This window comes from Pseudochaenichthys georgianus, unplaced genomic scaffold (assembly GCF_902827115.2).
Source record: "Pseudochaenichthys georgianus unplaced genomic scaffold, fPseGeo1.2 scaffold_2352_arrow_ctg1, whole genome shotgun sequence".
Lineage (NCBI taxonomy): Eukaryota > Metazoa > Chordata > Actinopteri > Perciformes > Channichthyidae > Pseudochaenichthys > Pseudochaenichthys georgianus.
The window spans coordinates 1-20,296 of NW_027262938.1; the positions used below are offsets into that span (position 1 = coordinate 1).

The 20,296-nt window shown below is 41.6% G+C and overlaps 1 pseudogene; it reads left to right on the top strand.

Moving 5' to 3' along the window:
• Window positions 1–760: 760 nt before the first annotated feature.
• Window positions 761–19,324, top strand: LOC117442034 (mitogen-activated protein kinase kinase kinase kinase 4-like; annotated as a pseudogene).
• Window positions 19,325–20,296: the final 972 nt, after the last annotated feature.

Here is a 20,296-nt window from a genome sequence, read left to right on the forward strand (position 1 = left end):
ATCCCTCTTGGGGAAATTGTTTCTCTGCATTTGACCCATCCTAGTGTTAGGAGCCATTTTGAACGGCGCCCGGGGAGCAGTGTGGGGAACGGTGCCTTGCTCAGGGACACCTCGGTAGCACTTGGTCTTGCCGGGACTTGAACTGGTGACCTTCCAGTTGCCAAGCCAAGTCCCTATCGACTTCGCCCCAAATGTTCCGCCCCTTTGCAACCCTACTAGTAACATGTGAAAAAATAAGTAATGTAACCTGATTACTTTGTGTTACTTTTCGATTACCTCAACATCAAATGCAATGCAAATACACAGACAAGAAAATAAAGAAATATCTATGAGATGTTTTTTACTCAAGTGTATTCTAAGAAAATGGAACAATGTGACCTTAAAAAGAAGAAACCAACGTATGTAGTACCATACAAACATACATAAATGATTCTCTTACAAGTAAATCAAAAACTAAATTATGAATAAGAGTGAATGTATACCTTTCAACTGTCAGTAAGCATTACGCAACAAGACATAACGTTGGGTCTCATACCTCTCATGCCGTACTTTAAGTGTGTTGCTGGGTATTGGTAATTACTTAGCCCTGATGTTGGCATGTTTGAACATTTAGAGATTATAGTTAAGTGATAGATTTATTACACAGCTCTGAAGAAGAAGAGGAGCATTTAATCTCTTTCGATGTGCTGCTGCAGCTTTTAAATTAATCTGACGGCATTCAATTCAGACTTCTCAGTGTTGAAGGTGATGGGGGATTGAAATGGTACAGGTCAGTGAGGCTGCTGTCGTGACTTTAATGTAAAAGAGACTCAGACATAAGGTTGGAATAAAAAACATATCCATCACAGCTCTAATGCAGTGATTTACAATTCTGGTCCTCATTGCTCTTCTGCTTAATAACGAGTCGGGAACCATTTAAACACATTTATTGCCATGCTTGGGGAGTAACAGATTACATGTTACAAGATACAACAAAAAAAGTCACTGTATTCACTAACAGTTACATAAAAAAAGTGTCATCAGATTACTGTTACATTTCAAAAAGGGGATTACTCGCAGGATTAAAACATTACAATACACTTTAAAAGATACAAAAACAATATAGCATAGGTAGACAAGCTACCTGAATTTCCTTTAATTCTTCTTTATTTTACATATCTTATTTTGAATTCAGTAGGTTGATATCTATAAGACAAAACAAAATGTGTATGCTTTAAAAATTAAACTCAAACACTATTCTGTGGACTTCCCGAAGCTTTCACTTACAGTAGGCGTTCCTCAGGGAACAGTGTTAGGCTCCTGTATGGTTCAAATCTGACACAAACCCCTAAAGATACCCAGAAGCCCCTCTCTTTTATGCACTGCATGCAGACTGACCCTTCCTCCCCCGCTGTGTTTTTGTTGTCCGTAAGGTCCGCTCCCACCTGGCTGCTTTAAAGAGCAGCAGCAGCGTGAACTCGTCAAACTCCATCGCGTCCGCCCCGCCTCTCGTGTCGCGGCCGCACTCCTTCAGCGAGCCGCTCCCCTCTAGCTTTGAAAACCTTCACCTCCGCAACAGCAACGACAAGCAGGAACCCCACCATCACCCTCCATCTTCATCACCATCATCATCTTCAACGCCTGCACCCACTGACCCACAACCCAAAACCCAGCATAGGCCCAATGAAACGGCCCCTTCTGAGGAGGTGCCGCCCCGGGTAAGGACAGGGAGGAAAAGGTGGTGTAGTCTGGAAGTAGTAGATTCCCAAGAGATCAGAGATGGCAAAAGTGCACACATCCTTTACTCAAGTAGAAGTACAGATACTCGTGTTTAAAAGTACTCTGGTAAAAGTAGAAGTACTGACTAAACTTCTTTACTCAAGTAAAAGTAAAGAGGCTTTGAAGTGTACTTCAGTAAAAAGTACCCATAGCGAGCAGCTATTTTAAAGAGTACCTGACCTCCCTTTATATTAATAGAACAATAATGTCATTGTTAGCTAATGAATGTTTCCATGCTGAACAACGGCAACATGACAACGTTTCCATTGGTCCCTCTTCTTTAGAGAAGACCAGGAAGTGATGGATACACGGATCGTGTTCAAATCAATAGGCACGCAGTGACTCTGAAGAATAATGACCACGCACCAACACACATTCAGACTAAAGGAACCAGCTGTTTGGGAAATGAGAGAAGTAGAAAGTACAGGTATTTGAGTTCAACATGTAAGAAGTAGAAAGTACAGGTATTTGAGTTCAACATGTAAGAAGTAGAAAGTACAGGTATTTGGGTTCAAAATGTAAGAAGTAGAAAGTACAGGTATTTGGGTTCAACATGTGAGAAGTAGAAAGTACAGGTATTTGAGTTCAACATGTGAGACGTAGAAAGTACAGGTATTTGGGTTCAACATGTAAGAAGTAGAAAGTACAGGTATTTGAGTTCAACATGTAAGAAGTAGAAAGTACAGGTATTTGAGTTCAACATGTAAGAAGTAGAAAGTACAGGTATTTGAGTTCAACATGTAAGAAGTAGAAAGTACAGGTATTTGGGTTCAAAATGTAAGAAGTAGAAAGTACAGGTATTTGGGTTCAACATGTGAGAAGTAGAAAGTACAGGTATTTGAGTTCAACATGTGAGACGTAGAAAGTACAGGTATTTGGGTTCAACATGTAAGAAGTAGAAAGTACAGGTATTTGAGTTCAACATGTAAGAAGTAGAAAGTACAGGTATTTGAGTTCAACATGTAAGAAGTAGAAAGTTCAGGTATTTGAGTTCAACATGTAAGAAGTAGAAAGTACAGGTATTTGAGTTCAACGTGTAAGAAGTAGAAAGTTCAGGTATTTGAGTTCAACATGTAAGAAGTAGAAAGTACAGGTATTTGAGTTCAACATGTAAGAAGTAGAAAGTACAGGTATTTGGGTTCAACATGTAAGAAGTAGAAAGTACAGGTATTTGAGTTCAACGTGTAAGAAGTAGAAAGTTCAGGTATTTGTGTTCAACATGTAAGAAGTAGAAAGTACAGGTATTTGAGTTCAACATGTAAGAAGTAGAAAGTACAGGTATTTGGGTTCAAAATGTAAGAAGTCAAAGTAAAAAGTCATCAGAAAAATAAGTAGTGGAGTAAAGTACTGATACCAGAAACTTAAGTACAGTAACGAAGTATTTGTACTCCAATACTTCCCACCTCTGGAAGACATCAATCTGTCATTATCCCGAACTGTTAAATTCAGTACTTTAATAGCTTCCCACCCTCTGCCTGATTCCTTATCCTACCACTAATTCATTTATTGGATTTTGCAGAAAAAAGCTCGTAGGAGCGTTTTTAAATTAAATCCACATTGACTAAATACTGAAAAGAGAAGGGCTACCTTAGCGTTTCTAAGAAAATCACACATTGTTCTGAATCTATTTCCCCTGATATGCAGAATATCCAGGGGAAAGGAAGTCCCTCTGTGGGTGTGAATCTTTCATGACAAAAAGAGAGGTAGCTTGCTTTAATTATAAAACACAACAGGGGGTTGAATCCATCCCCGGGTGGTCGGTAACACTATAGAAAGTTGAGAAAATCTGTCTCATGATGCTTAATCTTCCCTCTCAAGACTTATTTTGTCTGCACGGCCACAAAAGGGCCTAAAACAACTACAGAAGAAGAGAAAATTACCAAAGGAGGAGAGAGAGCTGCTTTTAGAACACAGTTTTCCCACCTAAATGTATAGCCTGCTAAGTATAGGATGGACAGGAAGGCTGTGAATGTGGTAAACCCACACATTTGGGTGGCCAGACTCCTAAAGAGTAGGGAAGTTATTTATATATGTTCATTTTACAGAGCCAGCGTTAGTAAAAGACACCATGTGTTATACACTTCCAAGCTGAACTACAACCCTGTAAAGACATAAAATACATTGTTAATGTTAATTGCACAAGAGTCATTTCAGTCTTGCAATAAAGGAGAAGCATGCCACTAAGGAAGGATGGATTTCGTCATTACCATCAGTCCACATCTTTTTCATTTTGCCTCTTCTAAAAAAAGCATAATAATGACTGCTAATGCTATACTAAATGATGATGGCTGCTGTGACTGGAAATTACTTTCTGCTCTGCTGTGCTTGTATCGAGCTTTGGATGCTTCCACATGTTCTGCTTGGGCTTTACTAAATGTGCATGCCCCTTTGGAAGCAGTGGAGTGAAGGCTATGGGTGTGATGGCCTGGTTTTACATTGGTGCTGTGGGTCGTGGTCGGTGCAGATGAAGGCTTTAGTTGGTAGAGCACACTTGAAGAGAACCTGTGTTTTACGGTGCACAAGTTAAATAAAGTACTGTAGTCTCTTGATTTTGCCAGCAGGTATTCCCGTTGTGCAAAAATTGCCCTCTTAACGCAAAAGACTCTAACAAATTTGAGTTTGAATATGAATGCAGCGTAAGAGTTAGCAACTACTCTGGAGTCATTTAGCACGATGGTGTCAACGAGGCTTGTTGTGATGCTACGACTTCAACGTCTTTACAGAAGGTTTTATGTGCAGAGTCACGTATTTTTTGTGTATTTAATTTTTGCGGTGCACTTACAAGCCCATTACAAGTGTGTTTACGTGTGAGCTGGTCACTGTCTTTATCAAACAAGGTTCCTGTAAGGACTACTTCAAGGTCCCCGGTGTTGTCAAGGCGAGACTCGCCTCATCACGGCAGCCATGCTGTGCCCCGTCCCGCTGCAAGGTAACGGACCTGATGCCTCTGATGTGCTTTTAATTCTGTGTTTCTATGGAAGTAGGAATGGAGTTTAATAAGGTAACATGCCTGATGTGTGCATGGATATAATAGATATATGTTGGATTATTAAAACATTTATGATTCTTAGTACAACCAGTTAAGTAAATTCTTCAAGGTTTGACAAGTATTTTTTGCAATATCGAAAATGTAGGATATACAAATACGAGCATGTATTGGTATGGGATTCTTCAATATAAATACGAAACAGTTGTTAACATGAAAACACTTTATTTATTTAGTGGACCCAGGATACTGCCCTGTGGGACTCCGCTGCCTTTCAGTGTTGGAAGAAGTACTCTGATCCTTAACTTAAGTGAAAGTACAAATACTATGGTCTTGAAATACTCCACTACAATTAAAGGTCGTGATTTAAAAATTCTACTTAAGTTAAACTTGAAAAGTATTAGCATTAAAATGTACTTAAAGTACAGAAAGTACTCCTGCATAATGGCCCATATCAGAATACTATAAAGAACAGAAGTATTATCAGCTAAATGTATTTTGAATGGATCTTTCCACAGTTTTAAGTATAAGATGCTTCTTATTTTATCCTGTTTTTATATATGTAAGAGTATTTTGTTTTCATTGTATTGTAGTTGGTCAATATGGACCAAATTTAGATACTAGAAATACAGTGTAGGTTAGCAGTACAGGACTGCATGATACCATATCAGAATATCATGTGTTTTTATATGTACAAAGTAACTGTGAGGGTTAAAATAAATATAGTAAAATGTCCGATATTCACCTCTAAAATGATGCAGGTTAAAAGTCAAAGGTAGCATCAAATGGAAAGATATAAGTAAAGTAAAAATATATCAAAAAGTATTTTAGTACAACACTTTTGTAAATGTACTTAGTTAATTTCCAGACGAAAATAAATCAGTGGAGCAGCTGTAAATAGAGCTGGATCAGTCAGTGTCAATTTGTCTGCAGCCTTCAGTGGAAAAGTGTTTCTTAAGTGTGTGAAGCAGTGTGAAACCAGTCTGCTGTTTTTAACTATGCAATATAAAAGAGATAACAAAAATAACTTTCAAAAAAGACTTCGAAAACAAACCCTTGCCTTGTTCAGAGATGGATTTAACACACACACACGTTAAGAGGAGTGTGTGTGTTAAAGCAGTGAACCCAGTCTCCCCACTGCGCTGCTGTAGTCTTTGTTTATGGAGTCGTGTGGGAGGCTTTATGTAACACAGCTAGCTGTCTAACCTTGTGATATTCCTGTAACTGTGTGAATGTGCTCAAACACACATGAACGTTTTCTATTTGCAAGCCTTAAGTCGTCTCATGAGAGTCTCTGTGTGGCATCTTCCTCCCTGGGGTGCTGTACTTTGTTTTTCTCAATAACTAAATATTGTCTGTTTTTACTTTACAACTCGCAGCGATTTAGCACATTTATATTCCTCATCGTGGAATTTAAATATAATCTAAATGGCCATTATTAGGCAGGCTTCACTTTTTAATTATTTAGGCACCTATTAAAGGTCCCCTATTATACTGTTTTTCATCAATATATTACAGGTCTCAGATATATCCAGAATCTGTCTCTGATTGGCTGAAACACCAAACAGGTCATTGCAGCATTACCCATAATCCCCTCTGTTTCAGCCCTGTGTCAAAACTGCTGATTCTCTGTCTGTTACTTTAGATGAAAATAAGGAGCCCCTCCCCTCGCCCCTCTGAGAGATAATTGGTTAAAAAGAACACAATGGTGCTCTCGGAGATTCAGGTGATAAGGTGGGGGGGGGGGGTTACCTTGGCTGCTGATTGGCTAATGGTCACACAAGACAAAACATCGTCATGACATCATAAAGTGGCCAAAATCTGATCAGCTCATTTTCAGACAGATTTTTATAGAAATGGATCAAAAAGAGAGAGAATCTTTGTTCCTGAAACTTTCAGAATCTCTTTCCACATGTAGATGTATAAATGAAAAAGTGGATTTTGCATAATGGGTGACCTTTAAATCGGAAATGTATATCAGTTATTGTCACAAAAAAAAAGCGACCCAATGTTTTAAAAATCACATAGTAAGAAAAGTCTCTTCAACGTCTCCATCGCTAACCCTGTTGCCTATTGGCCCCGCAGTGCGCCGGAGCCTCGGCTGCTGTGGGAGCGCGTGGAGAAACTGGTTCCCAGAACGACCGGTAATAACAGCGGAGGCTCCAGCTCCTCCAGCAGCTCCAGTAACTCCAGCTCTAAGCCCGGGTCTCACTGCGGCTCTGGAGAAAGGTTCAGGGCCCGCTGTGAGTCCGAACACACACATGTTGACCAATCAGCACTTACAGGAGGTGGACAGAATAACCAAAACACCACCATTAACATACAGCAACAGCGTTGGGAGGGTTACTTTCAAAATGTATTTTGTTATGAATACTAGTTACCTGGAAAGAAATGTCATCAGGAACCTAATCTGAGTATCAAATTATAAAAGTAACCTGATTACTTTCTGTAACTTTTGGATTACCCATATATCAGATGCAAAGAGAAAATAAATATCAATACTTATTTGATACTTAAGTGTATTATAAGGAGGTGGACAAAATAACTGAAACACCATCATTATCTTACGGCGACTTCTAAAGCAGGGGTTCTCAAAGTTGTGTTGAGTGAGGGCCAATGTAGGTACCCAATATTGGATTGAGGGCCGCCCAAGAAAAAACGGAACACAAAATAATTCCAAAACAAATCCTTTCTTTATTGTACTAACCAATTACCGCAACTCGCAAGATGCCTAGTTGCCATGCAACCAGTAGTCTAGCAAACTTTCCACAAGCTGTCATTCATAATTTAGGAATGACAGCCCAGGGGGCGCAGTTTTACCATTCTTAAATTCCATTCTAATTCTTACTAGATACGACCATGGAGGATTAAAATATAACGCATGCATTTCAGCGTGTCACATTAACTATCGCGGGCCGCCAGAAACATTTCCGAGGGCCGCCATTGGCCCGCGGGCCGCACTTTGAGAACCCCTGTTCTAAAGCTAGTCAGCTGTACAGGAGAAACACAAGCTTGGTGAAAATATAACATTTTAAAAAAGGGTTGGGAGGAGGTTACTACTTAGTTACCTGTCAAAAATGTCATCAGTAAGTTACAAAGTATAAAAGTAACTGATTACTTTCTGTTAGTTTTGGATTACCCCAATATGAAATGCAACGTAAATAAATACAAGAGAAAATAAATATTGATACTCACTGTAAGTGTATTATGTAAGACAACAGAACAATGTGATCTTAGAAAATAAGAAACCAAGGTATTTAGTATAACAAACCTTTGATTTAATTTATACTGCAGGTACATTAGCTTCAAATGAACTCAACCGTCTTACAATTTAAAAATCGATGTAGATGTCCATGGTTCGATGGATAACGTGCATACACATTTGGAATTAATGATCTTTTCACCTCCACCTCCTTCAGCCTCCTCCAAGTCAGAGGGCTCTCCCCTCCTGCGGCCAGAGAATGCTGGGAAAAAACCAGAGGAGAAGAAGAACAGACCGGCGGTGAGACTCAAAGCTAGTGCTGTAGCTCGATAGCAGGGGTAGAGTTAGACGTAGTGTGTGTGTGTGTGTGTGTGTGTGTGTTGTGTGTGTGTGTGTTGTCATTATAACGTGGTTTGGGTTTGTTCGAAAGCTGGACTTGATCTCTTTGTGTGAATGATATTCACCTGGCTGGTTTGGACTGTGTCATGTGATCGGCTCCTCATCCAATAGAGCGACTTGGTGAAATGAAGTCTTTGGGTTTCCTGCACTTATCGCTTTGCTTTCTCTCCACTGGTCTTCCTGCCTGGGCGGCGGCCATCTTATAACTCATGCTGTCTCTAACCTCAATTAACTTTTTTCAAGCTTCTAATAACTGGCTTTATTCAAATGAATTCACTAACCCTACCTTCAGTGGCTTGAAGGTCCGACAGCCATCTCTTTCCTCGCCTCATCTCTCGGCTCTGCCGCTCTCACGCTGGCTTCTCATTGGCTGGTGATAACCCCTCTTCCCTTTCCTGCAGCTTTCTGTTTCCTGGCTGCTACTTTCTTTCACAGGAAGATTAACCGAATGTGACATTTAAGCAAACGGCGCGTGTATAAAATCCCCAGAACCGACATCAATCCATGAGATAAGATGTTGAAGTCATTTTCACCTCTCACCTCCTGCCCTTTAGGACCTGACGGCTCTGGCCAAAGAGCTTCGTGCAGTGGATGATGTTCGCCCCCCCAATAAAGTGACAGATTATTCATCCTCCAGCGATGATTCAGACACCACCGATGAAGATGATGATGAAGAGGTGGACCAGGAGGGCGGCGAAGAGTCGACCTCTGGCCCGGAGGACTCCAAAGCTGTGTATGTACAACTTTAACCTCTGACCTCACGCGCTTTGTGACACGAGTCATCAGTTTAGGGATTTGTGTTTATCTATTGAAGCAAGTAAGAACTAAATCTTGTCTTTCTTGCCTTGTTATTTTGTTGTTGTCAAGGAACATGTGTTGTGTAGTTATATAATGTGTTAGCAAGTTATATAAAATGTCATTTTTTCAGTAGGGTGTAAATGTTTTTGTCCTATGTTGAAAATGAGACGGAAGTTGCTTTAACTTTTCGTGGATTTAAGAAATATTACAACTAACTAAATAACCCCTCAAAACTGTTTTTTTTAGATATGACTTATTTTAAATAATTTAATAAGAATACCAAATACCAAATGTTTCAGAAATATGGTATTTAAAATAATAATAATATGGAATATAACAAATATGGCAAGTAATGTAAAATGACTTTCATTCATACATATAAAGACGTTTTAATCTGTGCTAATTTGGAGCTTTAAAGTCCTTTTTTGAACATGCGGCACTGGTCCCTTCAGCCTTTTGTGCCTTTAAAGGTCCCGTGTCACGGCCATTTCTACGGATCATAATTCCATTGTTGAGGTCTACTAAATACTATACCCAATACTATACTCACTATACCCGAAATACGTCACTATACCCAAGAAGTAAACAATGAAAAAGAGAAACGAGGCGTTCTGGGGCAGCACAGACGGGTCTTCTCTGTGTAGAGTTGTACTCGCTACAGGGTGCACTTTGAGGGTGTGTGGCTCTGCAGACCGTTTACATGCAGACAAACCTTCATAACACAAGGGGACGGTGATAGGGCTGCACGATTTTGGGCAAAAATATAATTGCGATTTTTCTGACAAATATTGCGATTCGATTTGCGATATTTGTTTTTAAGCGAAGTTTATTGTAAAATGCGGCCATATCTCCGGCTAGGAAGGTCGCATCAACGTGCTCCCGTCTCCAGCACCCTGCAGCCCGAGCTACGAGTGAAAGAACTAAACTTACATGAAACTTCCGTTGCTTTAAAGTCGAGCTTCAGTTTCAGATTCACCCTGTGATAGAAAAACGTGATGGAGCGTCTCTAACCGGACTCAGATGGTTCACCAAACCATCTGAAGCTCCACTGGAAGCCATTTGGAAAGGGCCGGCACTTTCAGAAGCACTTGGCAGCTGATTGGATCAATCTGTCTATCACCTTCTATCAGGGGCCACTTCTGATTGGTTAACAATGGCTGGTACATGTGGAGCACAGCACTTCTGATTGGTGTGGAGGACTCACACACAAGAAGAACAAAAAAAAAAATGGTAAAAAAAATGGCAGGCTTTGCGGTTTGATAATCGCATCATTTCAAATCACGATTTCGATTTAAAATCGATTAATCGTTCAGCCCTAACGGGTAATAACCAGAAAAGCATGACATGGGACCTTTAAGGATTATTAAAACAACAGACACTAATAAATATATAACAAGCCAAACAACCAAAAAATAAGCATTTTATAAGAACTATTTATTATATGTTAAGGAATTAAAAAAGATGTTGACCTTAAGAGGCAGTCTTGTAGATCTCTCCTGATCTCTCAATGCCTCCATGTTGTAAATCCTCTTTTCTCCTGCAGTTCTTCCAGGCTGAGCAATGGAGAGACAGAGTCGGTGAAAACCATGATCGTTCACGACGAGGACGCCGGCTCGACGCCCTGCAAAGACGGCACTCTGATCGTCAGACAGGTACCACCGGAGAGGAAGACAGGACACACACCTTCTTCCTTCACCACACACACCTTCACCCTTCACCACACACACCTTCATCCTTCACCACACACACCTTCATCCTTCACCACACACACCTTCATCCTTCACCACACACACCCTTCATCCCTCACCACACACACCTTCACCCTTCACCACACACACCTTCATCCTTCACCACACACACCTTCATCCTTCACCACACACACCTTCATCCTTCACCACACACACCTTCATCCTTCACCACACACACCTTCATCCTTCACCACACACACCTTCATCCTTCACCACACACACCCTCATCCTTCACCCACACACACCTTCATCCCTCACCACACACACCTTCACCCTTCACCACACACACCTTCACCCTTCACCACACACACCTTCATCCTTCACCACACACACCTTCATCCTTCACCACACACACCTTCACCCTTCACCACACACACCTTCATCCCTCACCACACACACCTTCATCCTTCACCACACACACCTTCATCCTTCACCACACACACCTTCACCCTTCACCACACACACCTTCATCCCTCACCACACACACCTTCACCCTTCACCACACACACACCTTCATCCCTCACCACACACACCTTCATCCTTCACCACACACACCTTCACCACACACACCTTCATCACTCCTTCACCACACACAAAAATTCACCTTCCACTCCCCACCACACACACGCGTTCATCCGTTCACCACACCACGATAGGGCACTTCATCCTTCACCCACACACACCTTCACCCTTCACCCACACCAGACTCCTAAGCATCCCTCCACAACAGCACACCTTCATCCTTCACCATCAACACACCTTCACCACACACACCCTTCACCACACACACCGTCATCCCTCACCACACACACACCTGCATCCCTCACCAAACACACCTTCATCCTTCACCACACACAACCTTCCCACACACACACCTTCACCACACACACCTTCATCCTCACCACACACAACACCTTCATCCCTCACCACACACCACCTTCATCCTTCACCACCCACCACCACCTTCAGTTGTTTTGTTGTGTATTCTGTTCATTCATACCCGAATGTGTTCCCTTCTGTTTGTACGTTGTTGTGATTTTGTTCTGTTATGATTTCTGGTCAGTGGGAGAGCAGCTGAATTAGCGTAGCTTGGATATAACGATAATACTTTATTGGCAGATTAAGTCTAAAATGGTTATTGCGTCACAGCAGCTCCATTTGCAACATCGACAAGGACACATATTGAAGACAAGATATAAAAGGAAACAAAATGTAACAAAACATCACGATCAACAACGGCATGGTCTCGTGCAGCGAACGTTTCAACTCATAATTCAACTTCATGATGCTAACATAAAACCCATAGCTGATATAATAATGGGGATAAACTACGTTTGTTTTACTTTAATTTAGGTCTTGACGGTTTTCAATTAAGTTATTTAATCAGAATTGCAGTTATCATATGCGTTAAGTTCAGATGAACAGCACTAAATTATCATTTTATCTTAAAGGTCCCCTATTTTACTGTTTTCATCAATATATCACAGCTCTCAGATGTATCCAGAGCCTGTCTCTGATTGGCCGAAACACCAAACAGATCCCCTCTGTTTCAGCCCTGTTTCCAAAGTGCTGATTCTCTGTCTGTTACTTTAGATGAAAGTAAGGAGCCCCTCCCCACGCCCCTCTGAGAGACATTTGGTTACAAAGAACTCAAAGGTGCTCTAGAGGAGATTCAGGTGATAAGGTGGGGGGGGGGGGTTACCTTGGTTGCTGCAGAGACATGAAGAAGAGGGGACACATGTTGATGTAGAAGAGACATGAAGAAGAGGGGACACATGTTGATGTAGAAGAGACATGGAGAAGAGGGGACACATGTTGATGTAGAAGAGACACGAAGAAGAGGGGACACATGTTGATGTAGAAGAGACATGAAGAAGAGGGGACACATGTTGATGTAGAAGAGACATGGAGAAGAGGGGACACATGTTGATGTAGAGGAGACATGAAGAAGAGGGGACACATGTTGATGTAGAAGAGACATGAAGAAGAGGGGACACATGTTGATGTAGAAGAGACATGAAGAAGAGGGGACACATGTTGATGTAGAAGAGACATGAAGAAGAGGGGGACACATGTTGATGTAGAAGAGACATGAAGAAGAGGGGACACATGTTGATGTAGAAGAGACATGGAAGAAGAGGGGACACATGTTGATGTAGAAGAGACATGAAGAAGAGGGGACACATGTTGATGTAGAAGAGACATGGAGAAGAGGGGACACATGTTGATGTAGAAGAGACACGAAGAAGAGGGGACACATGTTGATGTAGAAGAGACATGAAGAAGAGGGGACACATGTTGATGTAGAAGAGACATGGAGAAGAGGGGACACATGTTGATGTAGAGGAGACATGAAGAAGAGGGGACACATGTTGATGTAGAAGAGACATGAAGAAGAGGGGACACATGTTGATGTAGAAGAGACATGAAGAAGAGGGGACACATGTTGATGTAGAAGAGACATGAAGAAGAGGGGACACATGTTGATGTAGAAGAGACATGAAGAAGAGGGGACACATGTTGATGTAGAAGAGACATGGAGAAGAGGGGACACATGTTGATGTAGAAGAGACATGAAGAAGAGGGGACACATGTTGATGTAGAAGAGACATGAAGAAGAGGGGACACGTGTTGATGTAGAAGAGACATGAGAAGAGGGGACACATGTTGATGTAGAAGAGCATGGAGAAGAGGGGACACATGTTGATGTAGAAGAGACATGGAGAAGAGGGGACACTGTTGATGTAGAAGAGACATGAAGAAGAGGGGACACATGTTGATGTAGAAGAGACATGAAGAAGAGGGGACACATGTTGATGTAGAAGAGACATGAAGAAGAGCATTTTGTATAATAGGTGACCTTTGAGTTCAGATAAACATCATTTATCTTAAATGGATGACTAACGAGAGTCCTCCTCCTCCTCCGCCCGTAGAGTAGCGCCTGTAGTCGGCCCTTCGCTCTAGCGAACCCCGTCCCTTCGCCTCAGCTGCTCAGAACCACATGTAGACCCACAGTCTGCCCCTCTTTCTACTTCCAGAGTGCAGGTGACCACAGAAAGCGCCAGACAGGGGCTCAGACCCCCGGCCCGCTCCCAGGCTTTGCCCCTCACCCCGGCATCGTGTCCAGCCCCGGGCCTCACCCCCAGCCCCCCCCATCATCACCACCATCACCACCACCACCATCACCCCAATCTACCCACCACTCAGCACCCGGACAGGAACGGGTTCTCTGGGCACATTCACCACCTCCCAGACCTGATCCAGCAGAGCCACCATTCCTCCCCCTCCTCCTCTGCATCCAACTCCCCCTCCTCCTCCTCCAGCCTCTCCAGCCCCGCCATGTCCCCTCAGAGTCCGCTGGATAAACTCACCCTCCTCATCGAGGTACGTGGCTCCCAGCCCCCCAAAGACAGGACTCTCGCTTCAGAAAGGGGACGTTTCTTGTAAAGTCTTGAACAGGAAGTGACAATCATCATGGCTGCCAGAACTGGGATCACAGCAGAGTGGAAACTAGGGCTGCTCAATTCATCGTATTTTAATCACAATTACGGCGATTACAAAAACGACGTAATCGAAATAAAACGATTATTTTTTTATTATTATTATTTTTTGGGGGTTTTCAGTTGAATTATACTTAAAGTTCACGGTACTCAACTGTTCAAAACATACTGTTAAAAAAAAATGTCTCCAATAAATTGATGTTTTCAAAGTAAATGGATAATCGTTGTTAATAATCGTGATATCAATTATTGACCCAAATAATCGAGATTATAATTTTTGCCGTAATCGAGCAGCCCTAGTGGAAACTAGTCTGGCTTAACCTCATTGGCATTATGATGAAGAAGTATTTCTCACAGACGTATTGACTGACCGCGGCCACCATTTTCTTTTTTTATAATAATAAACTTTATTTATAGAGCACCTGTCATGCTTAGTGCTTTACGGAGTATGATACAACATCACAATAACAAATGAGGAACATAATTAAAATATGTAAAAACAATAAAACACTAAAACAAGAACAGTGATACTACTAAAAATGAAACAGACAGGTCTTTAATTGACTTAAATATCCAATGGGAGGCGGTCCCACAGTTTGGGGCGATATAAAAGCAGAAAGCAGCCTCTCCAGTTTTCTTGTAATGCACTTTTAAAAGTGAAACATTGGAGGATCTAAGTGTCCTTGTGTCCTCCTTATGTTAGTGTGTCCTCTGTGGAGGCCTAAAGACACAGATCTATTCTTCCACTGCCCTTTTTGGTGGAAGTAAAGGGAACCGAAGACGTAGCTCTCATCATCTAAAAACCACTATTTACCTTCTGTCAGTTCTGACCGGCCATGATGAGAGTCTCCTCCTGCATCTGTGGTGGAGGCCCGCTGCTGGTGCTGGGGATCTCTTCTAACCCAGCCCTTCATGGCCCCTCGTTTGTTTTCCCTGCTGACATAGACCTTCTGCAGAGAGCGGTTGGTGTTGGAGCGGTGTGCGGTGTTAGAGGGATCATTTGAAAGTACGGTTCTTAGAAAAAAAGCACTTTATTTCCAAGATGTTCCCCCTGTTAATATCAACTCGTCTTTCGGGGACGACGCAGCTGTAGTCCCATCGCTCCCCTGTGAATATTTAATTTATGATCCAAACAGACATGCTAGCTCTGGGTCCTCTGAGGTCAGCTGTGGTTTCAGAAGCATTCCCACCAGACTTCTAAATCTCATTTGATTCCTTGTTGACTATTTGTAGCCACCGAGTCGTATCCTCTCGTTCCCCAGACAGTAGGTCATAACGGTTAGGAGCTCCACGGCAAGTACGTTTCCCCATGGACATACTTTTATGTTGTTTCTCCTTTTTTTCTTTTCGTCAACACAATATGTTCCATATGTTTACCCCTCCATCGTTTTCCACAGTATTTATATTTTTACCCTCCACTTGAATGCCCATTGTATTTGCATGGAAAAAACCTCAGTTTGACTGCATTGTCTTGTTGATTGTTTACATTATTGTTTATCTGTAAGCAACTCATTCTGTAAATATGTTTCTGACCTTACAGAGAGTTGATGTTCTGTCACCACTAAATCCCGTGGTTCTCTCGCTGTAGAGCCAGTCAGTAACAAACATGCAGAAACACAAGTCTTCTTCCTCCTTCACTCCGTTCATCGACCCCCCGCCTCCTGCAGGTCTCCACCTCCACCGGCAGCGCCCTCAACAACATCGGTAAGTCCCCGCCCCCCCACTAGCTGCTGGGGTAAACAACAGAGAGGCGAAGTCCCTCCCTTTCCGGGGGAGCTCCATGGGAAGTATGTCTGTAAAAAGTATGTATTCCGTATTTGCCATAGTCTTACAGATGTAGCACCCCAGATAGGACTCACATGGGTGTGTCCCAGTCAAAAGCCCAGCGGATGCCAGTGGCTGGGGGTGTTGCCAAATTGCTAGAGGGCGTTGCCCAATTTCCCCATTTGTTCAATTACAGGATTACCATGAGATGGCGCTTCATTCACAAAATACACAATGGGTGTTGTAGAAACATCAATATTTTAGATCAAATAAAGTATATAGTTTGCTTTATGCAGTATATTGAAGTAAATCAACTTATACATTAAGACAAGATAAGATGGACTTTTATTAATCCCGTGGGGAAATTCAGTAGTTCAAACAGCAACAGGGTGAGAGTGAAAGACAGGACTGTATATTTCAACAGTTTTACGACAAACTGACGAAATTATCTTTTAAATGGACAAACATCATGTGTGTAATTCGTGGCACAATTCAAACGATAATCTTTCTCTCTCCATTGACTTCAATGCATACTTTTTCCGAAATAAGGTCGCATGGGTCGGAAGTTGAGGGGCGGGACTTCGTCTCTCTATACCAAAAGTTCACAAACACAAAGAGTTTTAGGACATTTTTAAAAACGTCCTATCCTTCAAAAGCTTCCCATCTAGAGATCCAAGAACTAGAGGAAGCTGCTAAATGTCCTTGAGTGTGTTGAACATGTTTTCATATGCAGCTCAGGACCGCCAGTTATAGAAGCCCCTGTTATGCTTTTTGGGGGTCTCCCTTTCTGCTAGTGTGTGTTATAGGTTGTTGTGCATGTAAACGGTCTGCAAAGGCCAACACCCCGAAGTTCTTTTTGAACCTTGAAGAACGGAAAACACGTCACAGTAACAGAAACATACGTCCTCTTTAATATACATTTCTGTGAATGCGTCAGTTTAGCCAAGAGGCCATTTTCATCTGTAGTTCCTGGACAAATGTTGTAAAGTCCCTAAAAACCAATCAAATTTCATTTAAAAATATCAAGCTAGAGACTAAGTGGTGAGATACTGCTTTTTATAAAACGGACAAGTCAAATCAAGCAATCTGATTGGTTCTTAGCCGTGATATAATGAGCGTATATCACGGGTAGAATTGTAGTTACTTTTCACAACAAGTCATGTATCCCTCCGCGTCTGAGAAAAGTTACAGCTGTTACATCACGTCCGTCACGAAACTAACTAACTAACAAAGCTTAAAGGGATAGTGGAAATTGAACCCCAAATAGTTTCGTTTTAACTTATATACAAGCATAATTACGTACCAAAACAATCACACCTGATTAAAAAAATATAATAATTGCCTTACGCATGTTAGAAGCACTTATTGGCAGCTTCCCCGAACTTTTTAGAAACGAAATGATCGATTCAAGCCAAACCGGAAGTGAGGAAAACTCAGGAAGACGAAACGATAACAAACCACGGCGTCTATGCAGAATGAACGTGGAAGGGGCAAATATACCAGACAAAGAAGAAGGATTGTACGAGGTATCCAGTGATGATAGCGAGTCAGAAACATCCTCTCGGCTTTCCTGCGAAAAATGTAGTTTTAGGAACTGAATCTGAATCCGGTTCAGTAAGCGACGATGGTGAGAATATTGAGCCAGACGATGGACCATTACGTCCTTATTTGTTCGAGCCCGAGGTGATGGAGTTAGTTCACGGCATGGGCAATGGCGAGGATGACCAGGACCAGGCGCCAGATGATGCACCCCTACGCACAAATAATCTTGACTGGTAGGTCCCTAAGCATAGCTCACGCTAGGCGCTATATTATATATTGCAAAAGTTGGCATGCATGCACTGTAGGCCTATGGCTATGCCCGAGGATGACTGCATGTAGGGTACATTTCATAACATACCAGGGTCAGGTTCACATAAATTATCTTGTCACATTTATTATTGTATATGTAACAGCCTTATGGGCATTAATTACATGAATACATTTAAATGAATTGTATACTAGCATGATATACAGCTAGAGCCAATCGGTCTTTTGACGTAGTATGGTCCTAATCCTAGGCTAGCCAGGCTGCCTGTCAAGTGTAGGCTGTACTCACAGTACTGTTAGTCTATCATGTCTATATTATGACTGTAGTGTACACATTCGACACTGTGTACCGGATTATCGGATGACGAGGCCTCCGGTCGCCTAATCGACAGGCAATAAATGGCGTTGTACACAATGGTACAGGCTAATGATGCATTAAATGATAAATTAAAGCCAGAAAACATAATAAAAATACTCGTGCCTCTTCCAATGTTTTGCCCGTCTTCCTTTGTTTTCGTCATCACCCGAAGATTCCCGAAGTATTTCGTTCATTGAGCAGGGCGTGTCGGGAGCAGTAAAAATTGAAAATAAAATGAAACTAGGCGCATGAATAAAAAAATGGTTTATTATGCTTATTTTTAATAAAAATACATAAGTTAAACCCAAATTCGCGGATTTCCACTATCCTTTTTAAGATGGAAACACAATCTTGCGTCGGACCGATCACCAGCGGGTGACTTAAAATCACGCTTTAAAGCTGTGGCTGTTGAAGCAAACTGTGAAAAATGGGTTCCTTCGGAGCGAACAGGGGTAGGACCTACGAAGTTGAACTTACATGAATCTATTTACAGAAGAGAAATTAAGACACACGAAATAAACAGTCCAAAATATGTCAGAAATAGAATTAAAATAGCATTAAAAAGAATTAAAAAATATATATATATTGATGTGGCCGGGGAAAGGAACGTTTGGGGCTCTCTGCTGGAACTGCTACCTCCGCGACCCGACCACGGAATAAGCGGGAGAGATGTATATACATGTGGAAAATATACAGCTGGAAATGCAAAATGTGCATAACACGATGACACATACAGAATACACACAAACGGAAAGATTGACAATAAAGTTGACTGACTGAATTCTACTTCCTGCACCTAAGCCCCTCCCTTTGACCTTCCCTTTGACCTTGCAGGGTACGCTAACGACGCCCGGCTGGCGGAGGCTCTGCGGGCCGACCCCTCCCGAAAAGGATCCGTCGTCAACGTGAACCCCGTCAACACCCGCCCGCAGAGCGACACGCCCGAGATCCGCAAATACAAGAAGAGGTTCAACTCCGAGATCCTGTGTGCCGCACTGTGGGGTGAGGATTCAAACCTAACTTTATTGATAGCAGCTTTTCGAACACAAAGGGTGAAGTGCTTCTCAAACACTAAAGCAAAGAGAATGACTTTGTGATTGAAAACAAAGCACTTTATTCCAACAGAATAATAAAACAACAATTAAGAAAATTAAGAAAATTATAAATAACTTTCACTTTTACCATCGTTAATCAAAGGTTGGGAATTCCCTAATTATGGACTTGTTACGACACAATGGGTCAGGTTATTAGTGACTTTCTAGTATTATATATATATATATCTATATATATATATCTATATATATCTATATTAAATAAGCTTGTCTGTTTGTCTTAAGGTATGTCTTTCATTTTCAACCAGACTCCTCTACTTTAAACACACTTTACTATTGCTGTAAACTTATTCTGTATATTTGTATATTGTGCACTCTCTAGATCATGCTATATATCTTTCTATTGTTAACATAAATATATATATATATATATTAACTTTGTATTTCATCCTTAAGTCAGGTGCAATTCATTTTTTTTACATGCTGATGTAACAAAAAATAATTTCCCACATTTTGATTCATTAATAAAGTTACCTGGCAGTTCCTCCCATACCTCTCATAACAATGCATGTGTGTATTCAGACCTAATGTGGGTGTTTATTTGCACTGTGTATATGTATATATGTATATATAATATATATGTATGTATATAATAATAATATGTGTGTAAAGTCTTCACCACCTGGGGGCAGCAAATCACTGATTACACTGCAGAACGTCTCGACTGATGCTCTATTTCCAGCTGTACGATGTTGATCTTCTCCTAATTTGTGTGTGTAGGTGTGGTGTGTGTGTGTGTGTGTGTGTGTGGTTGTGTGTGTGTGTGTGTGTGTGGTGTGTGTGTGTGTGTGTGTGTGTGTGTGTGTTTGTGGTGTGTGTGTGTGTGTTTGTGGTGTGTGTGTGTGTGTGGTTTGTGTGTGTG